The sequence below is a fragment of the Euprymna scolopes genome, chromosome 21, assembly GCF_053919585.1.
Source record: "Euprymna scolopes isolate OS-2025 chromosome 21, ASM5391958v1, whole genome shotgun sequence".
In the NCBI taxonomy this organism is placed as follows: Eukaryota; Metazoa; Mollusca; class Cephalopoda; order Sepiida; family Sepiolidae; genus Euprymna; species Euprymna scolopes.
In genome coordinates this window covers 122,639,121-122,666,874 of record NC_136502.1, presented here as the reverse complement: position 1 = coordinate 122,666,874, position 27,754 = coordinate 122,639,121, and the positions used below count along the sequence as shown (strand labels likewise).

Sequence of the window (27,754 nt, the reverse complement as noted above, 5' to 3'; positions counted from 1 at the left end):
GAAGGTTCGAACAAATTGTGTCGTGTTGTGAATGCGTGTCAAAGACTTACGTGTGCAACCGTACTAAAGAATTAATTTGGTTTCTTTCGCCTAAAAGTTTTATTTGCGAGTCTCTACATACAATGTTTTGTCCATTTTGAAATGTAATAAAAGCGTTACAATTGAAAAGTTATGATTTATACAATTACTTAAGTCAAATACAATTCACGACATGAGAACTGCTTACAAAAATAACAAAATACCTAAATGCAACCTAAAATGTCCAATATGGCGACCTTGAGTTCGTCGCATGTATGTTCGCAATAAAAGTAACATTTAATAAAATTTTAAAGAAAAAAAAAATCCACTTGATATTTTCAATGGCCGAGACCTTGACCCAGGCTTCTAAAGATTTAATCTACCTCGACTCCATTAGATCACCCTTGTAACCATAGCAACATAAGTTTCAATAATTTAATAAACGTTTTTTTTTATTAAACCCTCACTTTAGCTTTCTGGTTCCGTTTGAATCTATTTATTAGTCTCAGTCTGTTCCTAACTCTTTCTATGAAACCCATCTGCCTTTCTCTTCGTATTTCCTCTCACGTACTTATGGGCTGACCTTTTTCATTTAAGTGAAAAACATGTCAGACGTTCTTCTCAAATACGTCAATCAATTTTACTTTTTTGTTAAAATGGTTCTACATAAGTGGGGTTAACAACAATATAATCCAACCTACTAAGCAGCGCGAAAGCCATTTCGAGTCCTCAATAGATTATATTTTGAATAATGTTTAGCAGCTTATCGATCTGTCTCTCGTTCGGATTCGCTTCCTATTTATCACCTTTTATTCATATATATATGTGTATGTATGTATGTATGTATATATATATATATATATATATATATATATATATATATATACACGTTAGTTTGGGAAAATATGTGTTTTAATTATATTTCACTCTTTGTGTATACTAATCTCTTTTGTTTAGCAGCTCAATTTATGTAAAACAGAGCATATATTTATATATTTTTAATTTATTTGAGGGTAAACAGTTACATATGGTCGCTAAAAACAGCCATCTGTTTTAGTCAATGAGACTTCCTCAGGTGACCTCGAACCTATCGACTCCAAAACGAAAACTGGCTTTTTATTGAACACTATCTAACAATCTCGTTGTTTTCATTAGTCCCGACTTCTGGTTGGTTGGTTGTTTTTGTTTTCCGGCGTATCAACCCTTTTCGGGTTATTTAATGCCGAATCCAAGATTTTAAAGAACATTTTTTTAATAGAATATATTTGTTGTTTTCAAGTCGGTTTCTATTTAACTCATAGTTGTGACTCTAACAGGCCCTACCACTCTGGGTCAGAGGGGACCTGAGAGCAATGGTAATTGAAGGGTGGCCCCACATTCCCCAAAACCCGCAAGCTGAGGCCTCACCACTGGATATAGTTTAAGGTCATATCCAGGACCCCGACTTTTGGACATCTCAAACTTTTGTGAATTTTTCCAGGGATTTCTGCCTTTGGATTATTATGGACCATCTTCGTCCAATTACGGGATTTTTGGATTTTACTCGTGCAAATGGAAATTTAATTAACTTTCTTGAAGTTATATATTTGGATTTTACCGTCACTGGATTATTTATCTTCCACCAGACTATCCATTCATGTGTAATCACCTTTTTCTTCACCATATTCCCTCTGCTTCACTTTGACTTACTTTTTGTTTCATCAAATACTTTTGCATGCAAAATCCGATCCCACATTTTTCTACTTCCTACCCCCTAATGAGAAGGAAAGTATTCCTTCGAAACTCCGCGGATTAAGGACTATCCACTTATCTAGTGTTTCCTTTTCAGATTAAATATGTTTTTAACTCATTTCAAAGTGTTTTTAACATCTTTTATTAACTGTTTGCTCGTATATATATATATATATATATATATATATATATATATATATATATATATATATATATATATATATAAGCAGTGTAATTACATTCTAAAATTTAAATATTTATTTTTCATGCGAAACACATTTAAATTTCGGTAATTTTTATTAGTCAGTTTTATCATACCGAAACAAACAATTATTATTTTTTCGATATGGGTTCTTTTCGTTCATAGCCTTTTCATACACATTAGAAATTCTTTGCTTAGATAGAAAAAATGCATGGCAATATAATGTCGTAAAACAAAAGACAATTTACTAAATATCGTGTATTAGCTCCGGCCACAATGTTGGTTTATATAGCAAAGCTAGAGACATTTTATAATTCTACAAATATATGTATATATCAGACCTTATAGTATGTTGATTAAGATTTTGTTTTATGCCAACTATTTTATTAATCACTAAACCTCTTTTGATCAACTATCTGTCGAATGGATTCAATAATACTCAGTTCGTTGTACCTTACGATACAAAAAGTCCATACAAAATTTCAGTCAGATGAGCCCAGTAGTAACCAAGACAATTTATCGAGTAAATTTGGTATTGTTATAACTAGCCTCTATTAATCCTTTACTATATATCACACGGATATCATAATACTTAATTCGCTGCACTTCATTATAATAAAATGCCAAGCAAATTTTTAAAAAGATCGACTGAGTATTTTCTGAGAAATAAGTTGGACAGCTACACATATACCGACTAATATATATATATATATATATATATATATACATATATGTATACATATACATATATATATACGTATACATATATATATACACATATATGTATACATATACATATATATATACGTATATATATATATATATATATATATATATATATATATATATATATATATATATACGTTTTATTTTTTATTACCGTATTTTTCTGTTAAGTTACATTATTGTTTCGGCTACACGACCGAAACAATAATGTAACTAAACAGAAAAATACGGTAATAAAAAATAAAACGCATATTTACTTTACTACAGTATTGAGCACTTTCTTCAGGTTTTTATTAATTGCCATTTCTATTATATATATATATATATATATATATATATATATATATATATATATATATATATATACATATATATATATATAGCTAGGGAGTGGTCTTGTTCGGATTAATGTGTAAATTTTATAGATGGTTCCACTGAATTTAATTTATTTCTAATTTGTTCTATTGTGTGTTTTTAGGGAGAAAAATAAGAATGTCATCTATATATCTAAAATATGTGGAGTTTTTAGGAAGTCTCTGTTTAAAAGAGTTGGTTTCTAAGAATTCTAAGAATAGGCAGGCTAGTACACCATTAAGGCGGTTACCCATAGCGAGTCCAAATTTCTGTCTGTAGTAAGAATTATTAAACTGAAAGTAGGTTCTATCAGTGATGATTTGTATTAGTGTATCTGATCCAAAAATGCCTTAATCTACTCCACAAGCACTTAATCAAAATTAAAGCCGACCTACCTTTTTCCTCAGATATTATATATATATATATATATATATATATATATATATATATATATATATATAATTATATAGAACAAAATTGCCGTCCTCGGATTACCAAATATACTCAATATATAGACACAATTAGTGTCGTGCCCAAAACTTGAAAATGTCCTTCTCAGTTTTAACCCCAATTAACAAATAATATATTTCCAATTAATAAATAATATATTATAATTATTTAGTAATTGTTGGTTTAGAATAGGCAAAAATCCTGTCATGTAAACTTAATTGTAACTTTCAACCAAAAAATATTCATAATTAAAATCGATACGGCAATACTGATATGAAATGTTTTCCATCATCAAAAAAAAAAAAGATGGCCACCCAAAGTAAATTTGTTTTATCTACTTTTGTTTCTGATGAGTCTGGGTAAGAAAATATTTAATTTTGCTAGATAAATATTGATTGTTCCATGTGAACGAAACAGATCTGTAAAAATGTACCATACGTTTACTTTTCTAAAAAATGGTTAAGAAGATGAATTAATCTCTACACTCTCGCATATAGCAAAGCTGTTGTACATTTATATACACTTGTGCCCGATATTATTCATACCCCCCTTGAAAATTGAGTTTATTAGGTGTAACTTTTGTAAGAATTTATTGTTTACGTCCATATTGATACATATTCTTAATAAACCTCTTCTGATCATTTTCGTCATTTTTAAATCTCGGGATACTTGTAATAAAAGAAATATACAGCTATTTATAAAATCTGCAATGTTCAAAAATAATCATACCCCCCTTATTTTTTCAGTATTAATCGAGTTTCTGACTGTTTGTTTTCTGTTTGATTCTTATTTTGAATGCTTTTATACAACCTTTGATTAATTTCATTTCGTTTTTTGCATTTTTCAGAAATTAAAATGATATCAACTGAAAACCAATAAAAGAATAAAAATTATTAGAATGAGGAAGAAAAAAGAGCTTAGTAATGATCTTAGGACTAAAATTGTGAATTCACATAAGGATGGTTTAGGTTACAAGTCAATTTCCAAGAAATCTGAGGTCCCTACAGCAACAGTACAGAGCATCATCAAAAAATTTCAGAGCCACCACACAACAAACAACTTGATTGGTAGAGGAAGGAAAAGGAAACTGTCTGCTAGAGGCACCAGGAATATTGTAAGAAGTGTTAATGCAAATCCAACCACCACTAATAAGGACATTTTAGAAAATCTGGAGTCTTCTGGCATAAAAATATCAAGGCAAACATTGCAAAGGACTCTGCATGAAAATGGTCTGAAAGGAAGAAGACCAAGAAGGACTCCATTGCACACCGGAAAACACCTTGCAGCACGTCTAAAGTTTACTAGGACCCATGTGAATTCTCCAGAGTCCGTTTTCTCAAGTATTTTGTGGACTGACGAAACAAAAATTGAATTGTTTGGCCATATGGATGCTTCTTACGTTTGAAGGAAGAAAGGAGAAGCTTACAACCCAAAGAACACCATACCCACGGTGAAACATGGTGGTGGTAGCCTAATGTTTTGGGGCTCCTTTTCGGCTAGTGGTCCAGGTAGTTTGGTCAAGATAGATGGAACCATGAAGAAGGAGCAATATTTGGAGATACTCCAGAAAAACATTAGACAGGATGCGGAGAAGCTCCATTTAGGACCAAACTGGGTCCTTCAACAGGATAATGATCCAAAACATACTGCCAAAATAGTCAAGAAATGGTTTGAGGATAATCAAATTAATGTTTTGGAATGGCCTAGCCAGAGTCCCGACCTGAACCCTATCGAAAACCTCTGGCACATATTGAAAACTGAGGTTAAAAAGCGGAAACCTAGAAATTTGAGGGATTTGGAGAACTACTGCATTGAAGAATGGTCAAAAATCAGTGTTGATACTTGTAAAAACCTTGTTGATAAATATCCCCAACGGTTACAGGCAGTTATTAAGAATAAAGGGCATGCTATTGACTATTAGTAAGAGAGGTATGAATAATTTTGAACTAGTGCCATTATTGTTTTTCTTTGTATAATGTTTCAAACTTGCATAATTTATTTATTTGTTGAGTTTAAATTAAATGCTTATGCTTGATTTATTGTTTGAAATCCCTTTAATATTGTCTACCTTCTGGTTTGAGCAATATTCTTATAGAAATCTCAAAGATCCGAGGGGTATGAATAATATCGGGCACAAGTGTATATATATATATATATATATATATATATATATATATATATATATATATATATATATATATATATATTTGTATATATATATATATAAGTTTGGTGGTTAAATTTTAAATTCTGAAAACAAAAACATATAGACACATATATTCGATTTAAGAATTTATTGTTTGACAAAAGGAATATATAGAAGGGGTTATTGTAATTTCCTTAATTCATGGATTTTCAATAATGGCTCATATCATCAGAGGAAATGAAATGCGGTTAGCAAAATGTTCAGCTTTTGTCAAACAATAAATTCTTAAATCGAATATATGTCTATATGTTTTTTGCAGAATTTAATATTTAACCACCAAACTTATATATTGCTCTATTCTTAAATATTGAGCCTTTTCTTTTTGGCTAGGATTAACTTGAAAGTATGGCTTCAAGTAATTTCTACCATGATGTTTCATCTGAATTCTCTCAGTGTCTTATATATATATATATATATATATATATATATATTTAGATACAGAAATATATACGCACACCCACATATATTAATTTATTTTACTCTATTTAGTGTATGAGTTAGAAATAAGTTTTTTTCTAAAATATATCGCACATAACATTTACCTTTGATCGTCAAGATTAATTATTAAATTGTGTTTTGTTTTTATAACCAGCTATGTCTAAAATACCAATCGTTTGATATGCAACGCTTAACTTTACAATAAAATAGTTTTCATATGCCAAGCATATGTTCGAAATGGCATTTTTACTACGTAAAGCTTTATTTTAAAATTGCATTTTCTAGTTAACGGAAGGTTACTATCTAATGGAATAGCCTTTGCTGTGTAAGTCATGATTAAAAATTACACTTTGTTCGATATATCAAGCTTAAGTTTGAAATAATAATTTCTGTATTAGAAGCTTAAGTTTAAAATAGAATTTTCTGTGGGATATAAGGCTGAAGTTTGAAATAGCATTTTGTTTGATATCTAAAGTTTAACTTTGAATTACCATTTTCTGGAAATGCAAGTATAGTCTCATGTAGACTTTTCTCCGGTGTACAAAGCTTAAGTATAAAATTTACTATATAAAGCTTAACTTTCAAATAGCATTTGCTGTAAATGTGAATTTTAAGTTAAAAATAGAATTTCTCTCAGTATTTTAGGCTTGATTTGAAATAGAAGTTTTTTGGTAAATGAAGATATTTTTTTTTTACATTTTCTCGGTATGCGAACATTTTGTTTGAATTTGCATTGCGTTATTTATATCAAACTTGATTTAAAAATTGCATTTTCTTAGTATATGGAATTTACATTGGAAATAAAAATATTTTAAAAATATAAGTGTATAAGTGGTATAGGAATGCTATAGCAATGTTGGTTACCAGTGTTAGAATTGGCGTGGAAAATGAATAAAAATAGAGAAACAGGTGGAAATCTTGTAGAATAGTGAAATACCGTACATCTATTCATTTTTCAAAGTTATATATAAAATCTATTGCATAAATCTCACCTGTCTGTTTAAAGGTATATGTGTATGTATGTTTGTATTTCTGCCTAATACTTTAGAGAGAGGCTATGGATTTTCACGGGATTGGTAGTGTTTTAGAGCTTCACTCTTCGGATGATAAATATCGAAAAATTGGCCCAAAACATTGGCTTAACCGGGCACTTTTCTACAAGGAAAGTTACTTTTTTTCGCCAAGATTTTCGAAAGTCATCGTCTCTTTTCAATTGACTAGCCTTAATTTAGACCTACTTCACTTCTGGTTTGATGATGGACGCAACGGCTAAACTTAACGTTTTTTAACGTTCTTTTCCTCCTTCGCGGAACGGGTTCGAGCTTGCCTGCCTACTACCACTATTTGTTGCTCAACACACACCTCCAAACACCCGGGCAACGCCGGGCACCCAGGGTAGTCCATAATATAAATCTCACCCGTCTGTTTAAATGTATGAATGTATGTTTGTTTGTATGTCTCGCAAAAACTTTGGACAGAAGCCACAGATATTTACGAGATCGATATCATTTCGAAACTCGACCCTTCGGACGACAAATATCGAAAAATACGCCCTAAACGTTAATTCCTTCACCTTCAACTGGGTACTTTCTACAGGGAGGGGTCGCTTTTTAGCCGATATTTTCGAAAGTCATCGCCTCTTTTCGATTATCTAGCCTTATTTTAAACACACGTTACATCCGGTTTCCCGATGGGCGCAATAGCTAAACGTCACTTTTTTTTTCAATTTCTTTTCCTCCTTCGCGGTACGGGTTCACGCCTGCCTGCCTATTACCACATTTTTGCGCTCGCATTTTTGTTTTTTGCTCAACTAACACCTTTACCCACACCTCCACTTTCTTTTCCGCTTTCCCGCCACGGGTTCGAGCCTGCCTGCCTACTACACCATGTTTTTTGCTCACCACACACCTACAAACACCCGGGCAACACCAGACACCCAGTCTAGTCACATATAAAGTCAGTAAATGGCGATTTACTGTTGTTTGGGACTGGAATGGTTAATGTCTTTGATATTTCGAGATAACATCCCTTTGTCAAAAAGAAATAAACAACGATGAGTGCTTCACGACCTCTCACACCAGTACGCCACATTGCTATAGCCTTCTAATACACTTATATTTTATTTTTCAACAATGTTTCAAGCAAACTACATTTCCCTTTTATCACTAAAAATTCTTGATTTAATTATTGAATTTCTTTGAGATGAATAACTTGCATATTTGATTTATTTGCGGACTGTTATCCTCATTTTCATTGTTGTTTCACTATATTTCGGCCAACTATTCCTCTGACCTTCCTCATGTTGTTGATGCAGGCCAGAGGAATAATCGGCCGAAACGTCGTGAAACAACAAGTATAAAGGTGATGAAAATAGTCAACGAATAAATAGAATAGACAAACATATTAGTTTCAAATAACATGTCAATCGATGCACATCGATACGGATTTTATGAATGTCCTATTTTTTTTAATACAAGAAGCTAACCGGATGGGATGTCCTTGACAATAACGAGGATTGAAGGAAATAAACAAAAATATTAATCAGAAATAACGGGAACAGCTTGCGGGAATAAGGGAATGGATCCAAACGACAAAAAAATATACGTCATATTACTTCTATTAAAAATTGCACTGGATCAGGCCTTTGGATTTTACTGAAAGCCAATTTCTTTCGTTTGATAAAAAAAAAAAAAGATCGGGAGGAAATTAATCCCCCAAGTCTTGCGCTTATCAATAATGAAAACGGCAAACATCAATAAAATATAGGATAAATAAAATAGATAAACAAAGGATGAAGAGGATATTTGGCAGCAAATATTCTTTTCATAAAGATCCGGTCGCCATCGTGCATATTAAATATGGATGCGAAAATTTATACAAAGACATCGAAGATATTATAAATCCATAATGATAACATCGACAACAGAAAAGAGGCTTCTGCGCATAATTTCCTGTATAGATTCAGTCACGTGATTCATTTATGATAATTATGCTACACAGGGAACACGTTTGGTCCGTTTTTATTTAAAAATTTCTGATATAAAGATGACAGGATAAGCGTTTTTGTAAAAATATATATCCTAAAGTAATTTAATGATAAATTACTGTAGATATGCCTCACTTATAGGCCTATGACAACAGCATATTCTTTTCATTGTTTTGACTCTCGGGTATATATCTGACACAGTTAGAGACAGTTAATTAACCGGGAACCACAGAACTCTATATACAAGCATATAGGATATCAACGGATACACACTCGAGAGTCAAAACTATGAAAAGAATATGCTGTTGGTATAGCCATACTACGTTGATTTGAAATTAACCTTTGCTAACTTAAGTAGGAATATTTAATTTGCATTTAAATGATATGTACCTTACGACAAAATAAATATGTCCGCAAAAAATGAACGAAACCATCGGTAGAACCGCAAGAATTGTGTAAAAATAAATCTAATATGCACCACATTCCGCTACTAATCTTTAAGGTATAACGGTAAGAGTCTCGCTTCATCGAACAATAACGCTGGGTTCAAGTTATTGTCTTATGGAGCTCGTTCCAGATAAAAAGGGCCCTGTCGGTGGGGCATTAGAATACGCCGACTGCCCCCTGCAGAGGGTAAAAGTCCCTCAATTGGCTTCCTGGATATGACCTTAAAATATATCCAGTGGTGAGGCCCCAGCTTGTGGCCTTCGGGGAGTGGTGTGGAGCCACCCTTTAATTACCATTGCTCCCAGGTCCACTCTGACCCGGAGTGGTAGTACCTGTTAGGGTCCCAAATATGGGTTGAATAGAAACCGACGTAGAAACAACAAATATATTCTATTAAAAAAAATGTTCTTCAAAATCTTTGGATTCGGCATTAAATAACCCGAAAAGGGTTGATATGCCGTAAAACAGAAATAACCAACCAACTAACCGGATAAAAAGATTACGCAAATGATGTAAGTAGCTAAGAATCATTAGGATGATTATCAGAAAGATACATGGTATATTGTAATGCAAATTAAGACATAAACAGCACTAGGAGTATCAGAAGCCGCCATTAGAAAACTTGAATAAACATCTGATTATATTAGACTGTCTCTGTTTCGAAGCTTATAATCAATATGAAAATGTAATTTCAAACCGTAATTCTTTCTCAATAAGATGAGCAGAGACCAAATTTTAAAATAATGAAACGTTTAATCGAAAAATACAGTTTTTCCATCAGTTTTCTAAAAAAAAAGAAGATTTCACGAAATACAGCAATGTTTAACTGATACCAAAATCTATTAAATATATATCAATGCCAAAAAATCACTTACCTGTAAAACAAAACAAGTAATGGGTGCTTTAATTGTTTATTTTTAAGAATTGTCCATATTTATATTTTATATTCCATGTATTTTTTAAATAAAAGGATTTTTTAAAACAAGGGTAGCAGAAAATAGCATTTTTGTAACCCGCTTTGCGCCATTCGGTAAAATCGCTCGTTATTTCGAAAAGATAAAATACGGATTCGTCAAAGGGACATAATTAATGTCTCTTTTTTATTGCGTGCTGTGAACAAAAAGTTAGTATTTGTGGTCCTCCGTAGTTTAAAAAAATCACACATTCACTTATAATGTTTTGCCGTTATACAAATAATACAATGAACCGATTTAAAAAAAAAATATCTTAATGAAATACACGATTTTTGATTAGTATATTTTCTTTCTACTTTATCAAGTGATTTTTTTTAAATATCTAAAAACAGAAAACATTGAATGTAATAGAAAAAATTGTCGTCACCGTCCAGTATTTAATTGACGATATAAGCATAACATGAGCTTTCAGTAAAAAAAAATCAACGCGGTTTAAAAAAAAGGTTTTACACTTTGGACTTTGCAGGTAAATTACCAAAAACACATCTATTTTTATTTTAAATTAGCCTATTTTATTTATTGATCTTTTATCTTCAATTTGTGATATATTAAACTTTGGTGAGTAAATTAATTATATAACTTTAATAGACATTTCAAAATGGGGGTTGAATTTAACAAAAAACGTTTGTCTAAAATATTATATTTGGTTTATTGGGAAAAGCATAAAATTTCACATTGACCCTGGAAATATCGTAAAAATTTAACCAATAGAAAAATTTTGATAGATTTTTAAAGTTTAAAAATTGAACATTATTTAACTCGTAAAATTCAATTGCTTTTATTACGTAAAAAATGGCCGCATGAAGGCGCGCCGGCATTTTTAAACATATTGTAAACACTGTTTTTTAAAAGATAAAAAATTATATTTCTATTATGTTTTAAACAACTTTAATAGTTTATTTTGGAAGTATATTCCATAAAGAAAATAAACAACCCACTTTAAACTGCGAAATTATTAGTTTTTTTTTTTTTTATATTTTATTCGCATTTTCAGGTTAGAGGTGTCAAAAATTTCCCCAAAATTCTGATACACCTAAAACAGCATCTTTCTCACACACAAACATGACGTTGCTAATTTTGTTCTTCATACATACTATCATGGCATGGATTTTATTTTAGTTTCAATATTCACCGGCAAATTATGAAAACATTATTTCTTTTATTATTTTAAATGAAAAAAAAAAGTAAGATTCTTAAGCGGGACTTTTTCTGTATCTGTTAGACAAATTAATTTAAAAAAAAATATTTTCGGTTTTATAAGTTAAGAAAAATAAAATGTATAAATTGAGTATTTTTTTATGTTTTCTTTTTCAAATTAGAAAAACAAGTTTGTTTTTCTTTATAAGTTTGATTAGGATTCTAACTTGCAGTGAAAATACAATAAAAATTTGGGACGCTAAAAACGTACATGATTTTTATTATCTTCGCTTTTGTCTACATTAAAATCGTAAACCAGAAGTCTTATAATATAATAGATAAATTGTAATCCATCTGTTACGTTGTCGTATCATTAACTGAGCGTTTGTTGCATATTGGTTGAAATTGGAATGGAGATGATATATTAAAACGTGTCTATTTATAAAGGATTGAATGTTTAATTATCTTATCAGAGTTAATGACGTTGTGTGTGTGATCGTCTAGTGGTCTTTCTATTACATATGTTCATATGCTGTTAAGTGTGAATATGTATGTGACATGTCATTTGAACATATCTTCTGCCATTTTGTTGGTCCATCTGAAAATTCTCGATACCTGTTTTTGGGGACGAAGATTTATTTCACACCAAGACAAGAAATTGGTTATATAATTTTTTATTCACCTTCCAGTTTGTTCACAGAAGTAAGGAAAGTGAATTGGCCTGTGTTTTCTTCTTCTAGGTCTTATTTCTACCACGTCAGCGTTCGATCCCCCACCCCCAGCGAAGGAGAGGAAACAACGGCGAAGCCGTCCGCTCTCGTCCAAGTCGCAACCAAATCTCCACGATTCAGCTAACCTGATCACATGACTCACACGCAATCCAATGAGCGGATCTTGACTTTCAGTCAACGTGTCTGCACTATAATTCTCTCTCTCTCTCTCTCTCTCTTTCTCTCTCTCCATTCTCTAACACATCATGATATGAGATATACCATATCTCGGTAGCTTTTATGTATTATATTCTTGTTGATTTGCTAGAGACTTGCTTTATTCAAAACTAAAAACAACAGGCATCTCTTGACTTTGCGAAATTTATCTTTTTTTTTGTATAAATGTCAAATCACCCCAAACAAGGAACACAACAACTTACTGTTGAAGGTCTACTATTTGCAGGGATACTATTTAGGGAGCTGGGAAGCGAGATATCTGTTCACATTACACGTGAATTTTGTAGGAGTGCGATTTTGCAGCTTGTCGGGTTTGTTGAGGGTATTGTCGTCGAGGGGTACTAGTGCTTGGTTTCATGCGTATTTTGGGTCTATTAATAAAAAAGTAAGGACACCATATGTTCTCAAGTATTTTATTTTCATGCGTTGCATCATTTTCATAGTATTTGTCTATAAAGTCATTTGAGTAATTTATTGATTTCTAACCAATAGTTCGAAAGATTGATGAGCACCTCCATTTTGAACTGATATAAATATTTCTGGGTATGCACTTAATTGCTGACCATGATTTCCCGCTTAATCTCCGTCAGAAATAGACGCATGTCTTAATAAACGAGTTCTCTACAAATGTTGACTTTCTTGCCGGTCTTTCCTGGTTACTTAATCAGGTGTGATTACCTTTTCGATCGAACAACAACGTTAGGGTTTCACGCATTTATACAAAGATCAGAATAAACACAGGGACAGGATCGAACGTTGTCCTGGTGCAGTTTCGATGTTAGATCATTAGTGATAGCAAATTCTCTGCACGTTTCAATAAAGCTGCAGGAGTCATGAAGATATTTGCACTTTAAACGGTTCAGCTGCCATTTTGCTTCATTTGAGTTGGTTCTATTGTTGTACACACTTGAAAGTTTCGTATAAAATAAAAATCAAAGGTTTAAACATATTTTGTTGGATTTGGAAATTATTCATCCAATTGATGGTTTGTATAATGAATTAAACATAGACACTACCTATTATAATGAACTAAGTTTGTGAATTTGTTTGAATGTATAATAATAGGCTATTCCGCTGTTGGATTAACTATTGTAGTCTTGCCAACAACGGACAAACCTATTATATATAAAAAACACACTAAACTTGCTTCAATTATAATAGGGTAGTCAGTACACACACACACACAGACAGATACACACACACACACATATATATATATATATATATTTAGTAATGTGATTGATAATTTAAAATTTAAAAATCAAATTATAATTAAATTAAAAATCCGTTTCATAAGAAGGAACAACAACAAAATCAATTATTTGTACGATCGTTTCGGAAAACAGTGTTTTATTGTGGTAGTTTCGGAAACACTGTTTTCCGAAACGATCGTACAAATAATTGATTTTGTTGTTGTTCCTTCTTATGAAACGGATTTTTAATTTAATTATAATTTGATTTTTAAATTTTAAATTATCAATCACATTACTAAATATTAAATTAGCTCTAGGATATTTACCTATCGAGCTTATTATATATCTAAATTACAACGAGAACTTTTTCTTTCCTGTATTTTAATTAAACTAGTAATTTCACTATTACATTAAAATACACTCAGCTCTTTAGACTATTGTTCTAATCGCCTTTATATATATATATATATATATATATATATATATATATATATATATATAATGCTCCCTATCTTGGGCTAAGCATATTGGGAAGCGATATACAAACTACCTTAGCATATTAACCGACGGTCTTTGTGTAAACAAATCGAGCGGAGGCATTTGGATGATGTCAAAACATCGTTAATTCATTGCCCTTTTCAGCATCAGCCCTATAGCGTAATGGTGAGAAGTCTTGACTGTCATTTGGGCGACCCGGTTCCGATCCTGGCTTAAAGCAGTTGCCTGTCTAGCCGTCCTGGTGAACTGTGAAACAGCGAACCAGTACTGCATATATATATATATATATATATATATATATATATATATATATATATATATATATATATACACACAGGGTGACCCCCCCCTAAAAAAAACCCAGAGAACATTCAATTGTTTTTCTGAGCATTTTACAGTCAACGGAGAAAAAAAGGCCAAATACCCTAGTGTTTTGGTGTGATGTTTTGAATATAATAAACTAGTTATGACCAAAGTTCCATTTTATTCGGACAAAACGCTAAGAAACGGGGCCTAATTAGAGTTGGGGGCTCTTTTTATTGGGAGGGGGTCACCCTGTATATTGGATATAAGGATTCAAGCATAGTGCTCTATTATAAAGAAAAATTCAGAAAATAAGATTTATATTTTTTTTACAAAGATGTCATATAAGATAAGTCATCGGTACCATCGGTTTCAATCCTGAATATATATATATATATATATATATATATATATATATATATATATATATATATATATATATATATATATATATATAATAGTGACAATGCTTGTCTGATTGTTTATGTGCGGAACTATCTCTACCACGTATTCTGTCAATTTTGGGTCTACAAATTTGAAACTTTATATACATGGGATTTGGGCCTGTTGAACAAAATCTAGTCTGATCTGTTAGCGGGTATATATAGCTGTGAAGCGGTCAAAATTAAAAGCAATACACAAATTTGTCGGTGTAAGTCAACTAAACATGCAACTTTTACGCATGCGCAAATACGCATTTATACGTTCAACAACGCGATCTTTCAAGTTTTTATATGCGTATCGACTTAGCCCCGATGGTAATGGATAATGCATGGAAAAACAACATTCGGCGCATTACTGACACAATAAAATCCAATTTAATGCGTAAAGTTTGCGAAAATTTGACTTTTAGATTACGATATATAGCATTAATTTTATTTATATTATAAATCCTATCAATGAATCTTTGAAATAAACCACATGTTTGTATCATAAACATATTTTCCTGCGGTTTAGTTTAATTTAAAATTCGTCGCTTCAAAAATCACGTATGTACAAATAATGCCTTTCTAAAAATCATCTGGAAACATATATTTATATTTCTAGCGCTTATTTGTTATTTATTACCATGTGGGAATACAACGTGTCTTTTGAAAACAAACTACTTCACCTCATCCGATTTCGGTCCTTTCATCTGTTTATAAAATATAGAAACAAAAAGAAAAGTACACTTTGTTTGGTTAATATTTTAACACGTATGTTCGTTAAACCAGAAGAATCGTAGGAAAAATGGCGGTTAATTTTGTCTAACATTTTTTTCAAACGCAAGAGGTGATAAAATCTGACTTACCTTTTGAATTGCAGAGACGGTTAATTTAAAATGGCGTAAAAATCTCCTAAGTCATCGTTAAACTCCAAACTGCAAGAAACAAAAACGTAAACAGTCTGAATATAGAGATTTGTCGAAGATTAAAAAAAGGCTTACAAATAGAATTTAAATACATTTTTCACTTTCGAAAGACCCTCTCAATTAATTCGTATCTCAAAAAACTTTTAACTTGTCTGTTTATCCGCTTTTCTGTTTGTGATTTTTTTTAATCAATTTTTTTTTTTTACTGTTTACTTCTATTATCTCATACCGGGTCTAGAAGAGCAATCATCTCCCTTACAAAGAATATCATTCACACACACACACGCACACACACACACACATACACACACATACATACACACATATATATTTTAATAAAATAATCAAATGTCGTAGGATTACAGATTGTCAAATACTGTCCACATAAAATCTAAATAACTATTAGTATCAATATTTATAAGACGAACCCACATCAGTAAAAAAGCGTAATATAGCAATAATATAAATACAATATAGTAATAATATAAATACAATATAGTAATAATATAAATACAATATAGCAATATATATAAATGTAATATAGCTATAATATAAAAACAATTCTGAATTAAATTATACAGAATTACAATCAAAATTTATTGTCTGACAAAGAGTATAAATAATGTTAAAACTTTTTGTACTCAGCCCATGGATTTTCAATGAATGGCATTTCTCACCGGAGGAACACAGATATGGGTAATTATTAATTAAGCACATAAATTGAAAATTAACATTGAAATGATAGTGTAAAAAAGATAGTCCAAGTTGAAAGAATGAAATTCCGATGGAATAAGCCATTCATTTAAAATTCATGGGTTAATAGAAAAAAAAACTTTAATAATTAGTTATATACCTTTTTCACACAATAATATTTTCGTAATTATGCATTATTTATGTAATATATATATATATATATGTGTGTGTATGTGCGTGTGTGTGTGTGGTATCTCTCTCTATATGTACATATAAATATCTACATATATTAATATATATATATGTAGTTATATGTACATATACTTATCTAAATATATCAATATATATGTATATATATGTACATATAAATATCTACATATATTAATATATATATATATATATATATATATATATATATATATATATATATATATATATGTAGATATATGTACATTTATCATAAAAATTCTATTAAGCAGTGTTGATATGAGAAAGCCCCCCCCAAAATGATTTAAAAGACCAAAACAAAGTGCACGTTTTAAAAAATTAATAAATATATTTATTAAAAATCAAGTTTATAGTTCGTAGCAAAAGTTTTATCAGAGTAATCCAGTATTTTTCCCGTCCACGTGCCATTCAGTAGGTGATAATATTTGAAACGCGTTCAGTTGTTATTTAAGTTAGGTTTTAAAGTTTTATGTCTTGTACAGTGTGGGCGCTTAGCTTTGCTTTTTTTTTTTAAAAAGAAAAGGAAAGTTTTTGGCTATGGTTCTTGCTGTGAATGTTTTTCATGCGTATCAGGAATTTGCGCTTATTCGATCATGCTCATAAACGGTACTATACATTAGGAGAGGCTAACGAAACCTTTTCTGTGTGAAAGAGGTCAGAGCAAAGAGAAGAGAAACATGATTTTCCATTAGATTTCAATTTCGATTCTGTCAAATCAGGAAATAGTGCTCTGATCGGATATGTCAGCAGTACTCCATCTTAGGATGCATTAGACCCAGGACGTTAAATAGTAACATTCTATATCAATGACGACAAAGCCGCCATTAAATCGACATCACATACAAAACCGATTGAAATGGGCAGAGGACAGAATGAAAACGGATTTTTCCAAACTTTTTTTCATGGATGAAGTGCGTGTCTGGTTGGAGCAAGGGGTGGACGATATCGTCATCAGCGTTTAAGGCGCTAATAAAGTGGTTGTGAGATAATGATTTGGGCTGAGATTATCGGAGGTACTTTAGTTGGCCCAGGGAGAGTCTCAGAAGGCGTAAAAATGACGTCAAATGCTTACAAAGCTTTTCTGAAGGAACACTTGGAACCATGGCTGAAGAAGTAAAGGTTGAGGTTCAGAAGAACTATTATTTTATGCAGGATGATGCTCTCTTGCATGCAACAAACAAAAGCAAAGAGTATTTTCAACAACTGGGTTCTCTGGGCTACGGAAGATGGAGTTGTGGCACTACAGCACGGCCGGTGATTTGGTCATGAACAGAGAGATACAAAGAAATGCCTTCCCATAATTCCCTTTCTAGCCTTGCCTCTTTCTGCACGGACCATCATGTTTTGAAGACGCATAATTTTGTCTCTCCGTAAACGAGGGGGGCACCCCTCCCTCAACAGGCTAGTTAGTTTAGTTTTGTAAATTGTAAAAGTTTTTGTAATATGTATTATAATATATATTTTGTAAAATAAATAGTTAAGATTTCTCATATATATTACAATTGTGTCGCGTGTCGAAAAGCGGCCCTGACGACGAAGAAATGAAAATCCCAATCAGAACGTATCAGGATGCAGAGGTCAAGACGTTTCCTGGGAGAAGAAGGAGCCACACAGCACATCCAACGTCTCAGATATGCTTTTCTTGATACACATACCCTAATGACCATCTTTACGTGTTCTTGAGACCACTCCTAAGACATTTAGTATAACATGTGAAGCCAGTCACACCTCAGTGACCGGCTGATCGTGTTATAGAGTTACCTGCGAATTCACTAGATTTGAACCCAATTTTGAAGTATCGTGAGCGATGCCTCTATGCAAGTGGATGCCAATTTAAAAGCCAATATGAGTTGTGTGATGCTCTCCAAGAGGAATAACTGTTGACGAAATCAGAAATTTGACTAATACTGTGGACCCACGTCTTTAAAAAGTTATTCATAAAAAGGATCACATATCCCCTATTAATCATGTCAAAGAAGGAATTGCTATGTAGTTATTGTTTTCTAAGTAGTTTTCCTAGTTCATTTAATGATTAAAAATTATTTCAATAAAAAGTTATGGTTATATTGTATTTTTTTCTCAACCTCGTTTATAACTTGACACACTGAAATCAACGGACATCTGTATCTTCTGCCATAGTTTCGCTAATACTGCTTTAAATACTTTTATTTTCTAACTGGAGTAGCTGAATAGTATTGTAAGCACTTTCTCAAAGTTTCAGGATTTTTATATACTCGTTCCTTAAATATTTAAAAAAATGTAAACTCGTTAATGATTTGATACGCAGTGTATATATGTGTTTGTGCGCGTGCGTCTTATATATCCATATTTATACGCATAGATACATCTATATGAATGTGTGTGAGCTAGGTGTATATATATATATATATATATATATATATATATATATATATATATAGTCTTTGAAGTTTTTAACCTTTAAAACAATACAAAAAATATTTATCATTCGTTAGAAAACCATCTAGTCAGTAAATCATTTAATAACCTGCAATCACTGCATCAACTCGCTCTCGAATTTACTATAGTACTAATAATTTATTTTAAAGGGATCATCAGTTGTTTACCATGAAACACTGTTCATCAAACACCCCCTCCCTTAATCTTAGGAAGAAGACATGTTACAAACATTTGATCCAATTTCCTATTCTTAATTGCAATTAGTAACCTTTTCATGTTATAAAAATGAATTTCTTACCTGTGCGATTCATCAATTTCCAAATTAAAAATGGATATATTTTTTAATTTATCAGTCTTGTATTTATAAGATTAGGATTAATCCATTTAAATACTTATCACCCCACTATGATTAGTATTTAGTATATTTACATTCTTATTTATTTAAAATTAGATATATAAAGGTTAAAAATATTTTTACATATATACATTTTTTAAATTTATATATATATATATATATATATATATATAAATTTATTATATGTAATTATAAATACATAAACGATTCAAAAGGATAACGAACCAATGCTTTATTTAACTGTTTAAATATTTTATTTTTATCCCCACCTTGTTTTATCATCCTTATTACTAAGCTAGAAACTGGTGGTATAAAATCTGTTAATTTTAAAGTAACGCGAGCTATTCTAAAAAACCCTGACATAATGGTTCCATAAAACATAAAAACAGGGCATGTGTTATCTTTATGGAGCATACGCACTATTTCAAAGGGGAAAGCGTTTCTTTTATCAAATATTTTATAAAGAAAAATCCCATCCTCAATTTTTATATCTAAATCCACAAATGTAGCCTGTTGTCCTCTATGTTCACAATTCAATTTTTATTCGTTTGGATATATAAGATGTTTATTTTTTTCGAATTCATCATCATCGATTATACATATAAGGTCATCTATAAATCTCCTACATCCATGAAAGTTATGTTTTAGATATATCAGTTTTTAATAGTGATGGCATATATATATATATATATATATATATATATATATATATATATATATACTCGAATCTATGTAAATACAAATTTACCCAAAATGGTGCAGGATCCAATCCCATTGGGATACCTATCGTTTGGAGTAATATTTTATTTTCTATTTGAAAATAACATTCTTTAATAAGATGACTTATAAGTATTTTTAAAATATCTTTAGAAACACTAGTTTTGCTAGTTTTATTTTTACACCAGAAAGCTTTAGAGCTTGAAAAGTCTATATATTTACCTTGTCCACCTTCAAAAGCTAAATCTACAGTATCATTTAATTCTTTTATAAGTTTTTCGTGTAGAATTTTAGTATATAGCGTACTAAAATCATAAGTAGGTATAGATTTTGCTTTTATTCTGGATATTATTTTATCTCATTTTTCTTTCACTGGTTGGGAATTATTTACTACCCAAAATAGATTTATATTACTATAGAATTTTCTTTTCAAGTGCAAATTATTTATTTGATTTATAATTAATTTAAATATTTTAGATATAACTTTATTTAAAGGTTTAATGATGCACGTCTTTGAACCTACAATAAATCTAGCACTAACTGGATTTTTTGTGCATTTTAGGAATCCAATACATGCATGGAAGATTTTTGTTTTTTTCTTCTAACTTTAATCCTACTTTTTCATTAATAATACTATTATTCAGAATAATGCTATCTAACTTACTATTACTTACTTTATAGGTATCTGAAACGTTACCTATAATTCCTACTTCTATCAATAAACGTTGTATATAATATTTTTTACATATAAAAGCTATATTGTTTACCGCTTTATCAATCGGAACTATTACAAACTTTTCTTGAAGTATTTTAATTTCCTTTTATATATATATATATATATATATATATATATATATATATATATATATATATATATATATATATATATACGAACGGTTTATTTTATCTAAAATACTAAAACGTTTATGCGCTACAAAAATCAAGCCGCCTTTCATGCTCAAAAATGTATTTTTTTACAGTTTCCACCATAATCACGTGATAAACGATCAACTCTAGAGCGCGCTTTGACAGACACAGATTCTGAAATCGATGAACCGATTCCCATAGCAGTGCTGGGATAAACAACATCGGTTTTCTGAAGGTTCAGCAGGCGCCGCTTTATGTTTATTCGTTATTGTTTATTGGTTAATGTTTATTGGTTAATGTAAATTGTTAATGTTTATTGGTTCAATTTTATTTATGAATATATATATATATTATAATTACTTAGTTTAATCACATAAATTAATATACGAAAGTATACATTTATGCGTAAACTTTGAGTATTTACTCCAACAGTGCTCAATACGTGGGTAGAGCTAGGTAGTAAGTTATAAAATATATATGGCAATTAAGCTACACAGGATATTCCGGTCCTGGATATGACCTAAAACTATATCCGATGGTGAGGCCCCCACCTTGCGGGCCTTGGGGGGTGTGGAGCCACCCTTTAATTGCCATTGCTCCCAGGCCCACTCTGACCCGGAGTGGTAGTACCTGTTAGGGTCCCAACTATGGGTTAAATAGAATCTGACTAAAAAAAATATACTCCATTAAAAATCGTTCCTTAAAATAAGTAGATTCGACATTAAATAACCTGAAAAAGGTTGATATGCCGTAAAACAAAAACAACCAACCAACAGAACATTCCGCGTTTCATCTATGCTAGGATTCATAAGCCTGATGCATCCTAGCGTGGATGAAACGCGGAATATTCTGTGTAGCTTAATTGCCATATATATTTTATAACTTACTATATATATATATATATATATATATATATATATATATATATATATATATATATATATTCCTCATAGGTTCTCCAAATGGCTGCGCTTATCCATTGCAAATTTATCTTTGGCAGTGTTTTTGATATGTTTCTTTTTTTTTACAGAAATTCATTCGATAAGCAAGATAATAAACATCTAAAATAATAAAACATCTGATTCTAAAAATATTTTTTTTTTCTTAAAGGTAAAAACAGAACATTTTTACAGGTGAATTTTCATACGTCACATCGACAAAGGAGATAATGCAATCTTAGCAATTGTTTCTTGTCAAGAAAATGGGTTATTGGCATTTGGAGATATAGCTCAGTTGTAGAACATTCGACAATAGATCAAATGATTATATAAATGCAACTTTGTCTCTGTGTGTGAATTCGTTCCATATAAACTTCGAAACGGCTGGACAGATTTTCTTTAAAATTTACAGAACTTTAGTGTATAAGTCTAGGAGTGACCTTAGTTAAGTTTTGTCTCAGAATACCCTTGATAATTACCGATCATCGATAATCGAAACGGTTATTTTAATTTATCTATCATAGGTTAAACCATTTTTTGCATGTCATTGTCAAACAACCAATAGGTTGTCTGCACGGAAACCGAGAAGGCTAACATGCTTGTTAGTCGGTTTGATTCAAACTCCACATATGATCTTGCAAACTCCACCTCCATGTTTTTCCTTTGTGGACAGACACCACAATTGATGATCCGAATATTACCCCTTCTCAGGTGCATGCTATGAATAAAACCTAGACACCTCAAAAGCATGTGGACCCAATCTCATCCCGGCTATTCTACTAAAAAAATGCTCCGTTGAGGTTGCTCCAGTTCTCTCCAAACTTCACAATGAATGCTTTAACAGATCTAGTTTTCCTGAATGCTGGAAAACTGCTCCTGTGCTATCAGTTTTCAAGAATTCTGGCAAAAGAACTTTTCCATTAAATTAACTCCTCATTAGCTTCCTCCCACTTTTCGCCAAAATATTTGAATCCATAATTAACCAAGCTCTAGTCCCTCAACTTACAGCGGCTAAACTTCTGACCGACAATCAATATGGATTTAGGCAAGCCTGTTCCACAGCAGATATACCAACTGTAATCTCTGAACGAATATGCCATTCACTGGACAAAGCAGGTGAGGGTAGAGCGGTAGCCTTCGATATATCTAAGTCTTTTGACAGGATTTTGGATGATGGTCTTCTAAGGAAAATCGGATAATATGGTATCACTGGAAGAATACCTAATGTAATTAAGTCCTTCAAATTAAGAGAAAACTTCAGGTTGTCCTCGATAGTCGTGCATCTAAACAATATGGTATAAATGTGGGAATACCTCAGGGGTTTATCATAAGATCTTTATTATTCCTGATATTCATGAATAGCCTCCCTGATAAAATTGTTTCTGAGATGGGTATATTTGCTAACACCACTCTCTATAACTGGCACGAGGGAAAACGTGGCTTAGTGGGGGGATGCCCTTTTCTCTTCCCTGCAACCTCTCTCCCGCAGAAGTTTCGTTGCGAGCCTGTATTTGTTTTATCGTTATTTCCATGGCAAGTGCTCGTCTGAGTTCCAATTTCTGGTCCCCCTCGCCAAACCTTACTTAGTTGGCGTCATGTTCCCGAGATATCCGGGTGGACTCATAGTTCACTCTCTGCATGAGTACCAATGTTGAGATTTGATAAAGTGTCTACTTAAGAGGGCGGTTCGTCAGGAATTTGTTTATGTTGAACTTGAAGACATCCAAGTTGTAGTCAGGTGGGAAACAGGCAGACGGAACAGAGTTCCATAGACGTGCACTTCTAAGAAAGAAGCTTTGTTCATGGAATCTACGTTTTGGTTTTGGCACAGATAAAGAGTGGGGAAAATTTTTGGCAGTGGTTTCAGCTAGACGGGTGTTTTTTGTGAAAGATCGGCGAGGGGAGACCAGGGATTGCAGCTCAGACGAGCACCTGACATGAAAGTAACGATAAAACAAAGGCTCGTAACGTCTCTCCTGTAGTACTGAAAACGAATATCACATTTAAATTTGGGGCATGATATGAAGAAATTACTTTTTCAAAAATTGGGGGATCACTGTCCTAACTGAACAGATAGGATAATACTTAAAGTTAAATTCAAATTTTAATATATCTTTTAATTTAAACGCGAAAAAAAAAACAATTGGGACGCTGAAAACGTACACAGTAAAACAATACGTTGTCAATGGGTTAAAGTTGATTTTTCTGTAAGAAAATTATGACAGTATAGTTGTAATACAGAATAGTTGCAAAACATCCCTACCCTTCCCATGTTAAATAATAATTTCTAAATAATAGCGTTAATTTTTTAGTGCGCAGGTCAAATACTGTAAAAGTAGCGATTTATGTTTATTTATTTACGCTGTTATGGGTTTATGTTTATGTACGCATACGCAACCGGAAGTCGTAAACCTGATGTTGGGTTACAATACCCGTTACAAGACCATTTGAGTTTTATAATTATATAGATTTAATATAAAATATAATTTTTTTTACCATATATGATATCGCATACATCGCTATGGTATAATTATTACCATACATCGGTATTTTTTTAGTTTACCGACACCTCGGCATTCACCTTTGACTTGTCAACTTTTAAAAGTTTTGGGGGACGCTGAAAACGAATATTGCATTTATTTCATGCGCAAACGAGTAGTTATTCATATTTGAAGACATTTACTATTTAACGTAATCACTATAGTTTGCCATGCAAGATGGCCGCCCGTGCATTTACTAAAAACACCAAAAAGAGCCGACCGAGCCAAAAAAATGATTCCAGGCCTACTTTCACTTTCTCATGATTGAACAAATAATTATTTTTATGATAAAAAAATACATTTATTTTCGGCACAAACCGATTTTTTCTTCTGACACCAAATCTGATAATGAAACCAGTCGCAAAGTCACCCTTTGCATGGTATGAACTCCTGGTCCCTAGGACTTTTTGAAGAAATGTTATTTTCAATAAAGTAGGGGGATCACTTTTCTATGATAATTTGATTTAACATGAGCACCCACACGTTGACCCCCCCCCCCCAAAAAAAAATTGTTTATATTCGGGCCGGGGGATGTTGGGGCATAGTTGTAATTGTATTATCTAGACATGTTTTCTGTGAAGGTGTGCTTTGCAATGAGCATAAATAAAAGACAAGCTAAGACGTTTAAAACCATTGGCGTAGACCTGAAATCACTGCTTCAGTCACGGTATGTTCTACGTCTCCATCAGCCGGAGAGGAAGTTCAGAAAAAAACTCTAGATTATGACTCCAAATCAAAGAAGCAGAAATGTAGTTTACCACGAGGTTCTTCAATGAAAAGTTCTACAAAAGGATGTGATGAAAAACTGATCTGATCTGATTGTGGTATGTTTTTAGTATCCAATGTGTTAGATAAGATTTAAGCATCGAGTTGAAATTTACTTCCCTATTACAACATCCACTTACTGGAAAGGTGCCCACAAATCGCGTACCTAAGTGTGCAGAAAAGTCCCGTGCGATATATATATATATATATATATATATATATATATATATATATATATATATATATATACATACATATACATATATATATATATATATATATATATATATATATATATATACAAGTAGGGAGACCCGATGTTGCCGAGGATTTAATGATGATCAACGAATGTTTCACACTCCTATATTTTTATTGTCATTGAAATCGGTGGAATCGTCCATTTTCAATCAAATCGATTGATTGCGTGCTCTAATTGGGGATACATCATGGTGCACCTGGAGGAAGCTTCATACGTTTCCCCGCGGTAATTAGTCCGCAATATATTGTCGTCTAAATAGCACTGTAGAGAACCTACTGTTGGTTTTGCATAATTATTTTTTATATATAACATACTATGCATGCGAGGGATTGCTCATTCAGATGGCATTGGTTTCGACCCGGTCAGATGCGAATGTCCAGAGTTTTTAGTAGACACAAAAAAATAATAACACACACACTTACACAGGCATCTTTCTTTTATAGAATAGCCTAGAGGGGTATACGACGTTGCCCGGGCGTGGAGAGGTGGTGTTGTAAGAAACCTCAAGTGTAGATAGAGATGTTAAAAAAGTGATGTGTGGAAAGGTGGGGGATTAAAACAATAGTATGCAGCCCGTGGTGGCGACAGGTGTAAAATGAGTGGTAGTAGGCAGGCAGGCCCGAACCACTAATGCGAAGAAGGAAAAGAAGGTGAAAAAAAAAACTATCCTCTTAGCTGGCGCGAAACCTTAATCGCGAGCGATTTAATTAAAAGTAATCAATCTTACGGAGACGATGACTTGCGAAAATGTCGACGAAAAAACCGACCCCTCCTTGTAGAAAACTCTCCAGTTGAGAGTGAAAGAATTGATGTTTTTTCCCCAATTATTCGATATTTGTCGTCCGAGATACCGATCTTAAAAAATAACGATACCAATTTTGTCACATTCCGACGCGTCTGTCGGAAGTTTTTGCGAGACATAAAAACACACACACAGATTTTACCTGTTCTATAATAGATTGCAATGAGGTTTAATGAGATTTATATTTATTAATCATTGATAACGTTTTAATATAGTAATTTATAAAAAACAGATGTCATCTACACAGTATCTTCTACGATTCATCTTCTTGGGGAATCGTAATGTTATAAAACTCTTCTTAGTTTGTGTTTTTCTGTTTATGCATGCCGCTCAGCTCAACCAACCAATCAGATTTATTGTTATTTACGCCCACGGGATTTTGAATTCATCAGTATATCGCTGAACTCGACTCAGACAAGCTTAGTCTACGACAATTTTCTGCTCAGCTGTTCTCATTCCTATAATAATAATAATAATAATAATAATAATAATAATAATAATAATAATAATAATAATAACAATAACAACAATAATAATAATAATAATAATAATAATAATAATAATAATAATATTGAGTGTTTAAAAAATAAATAAAAAACGTCATAAAGTTACGAATGTTATGAAAAAATAATATATGAACACCTCGAACTGTATGACAGTCAAGGTGAATCCCATTGTAATTGAAATAGAAAAGCTTTTGAACAAGACACAAAAGTTACCATAAATGGCTTAATCAGATTAACAAGACAATTTCTTTTATAATGTTCAAAAAGGATTTTCCATTAGAAACGCCGATAGTGTTACTACAGTTTGAATGTCTAAAGTCAAAGTAATTGACCTGATGTTAAAGAAAGGAAATACAACTAAAAATATCCAAAGATTAAGACTACTATAATAATAATAATAACAATAATAATAATAATAATAATAATAATATTAATAATAACATTAATAATAATAATAATAACAATAATAATAATAATGATAATGATAATAATAATAATAATGATAATGATAATGATGATGATAATAATAATAATAATAATAATAATAATAATAATAATATGTGTATAATATAGATTCATATATACATATTATATATGTATGTTAATGTGCGTGTGTGTATTAAGGCAGGATTTTTATTTTTAAGCATATTTAAATAACTAAAATTTTATTTTAAGCATATTTAAATAAATAAAATTTTATTTTAA

General features: G+C 31.6%; 1 protein-coding gene across 3 annotated transcripts in view; it reads right to left on the bottom strand.

Moving 5' to 3' along the window:
* Positions 1–27,754, bottom strand: part of LOC145242693 (alpha-2C adrenergic receptor-like) — a 1,432,939-nt gene that overhangs the window by 570,145 nt on the left and 835,040 nt on the right. For all 3 annotated transcript variants that reach the window (XM_080105822.1, XM_080105821.1, XM_080105823.1), the window contains one exon: positions 15,902–15,970. The gene's annotated coding sequence lies outside the window, so the exon portion shown is untranslated. The remainder of the gene's footprint in view (positions 1–15,901; positions 15,971–27,754) is intronic.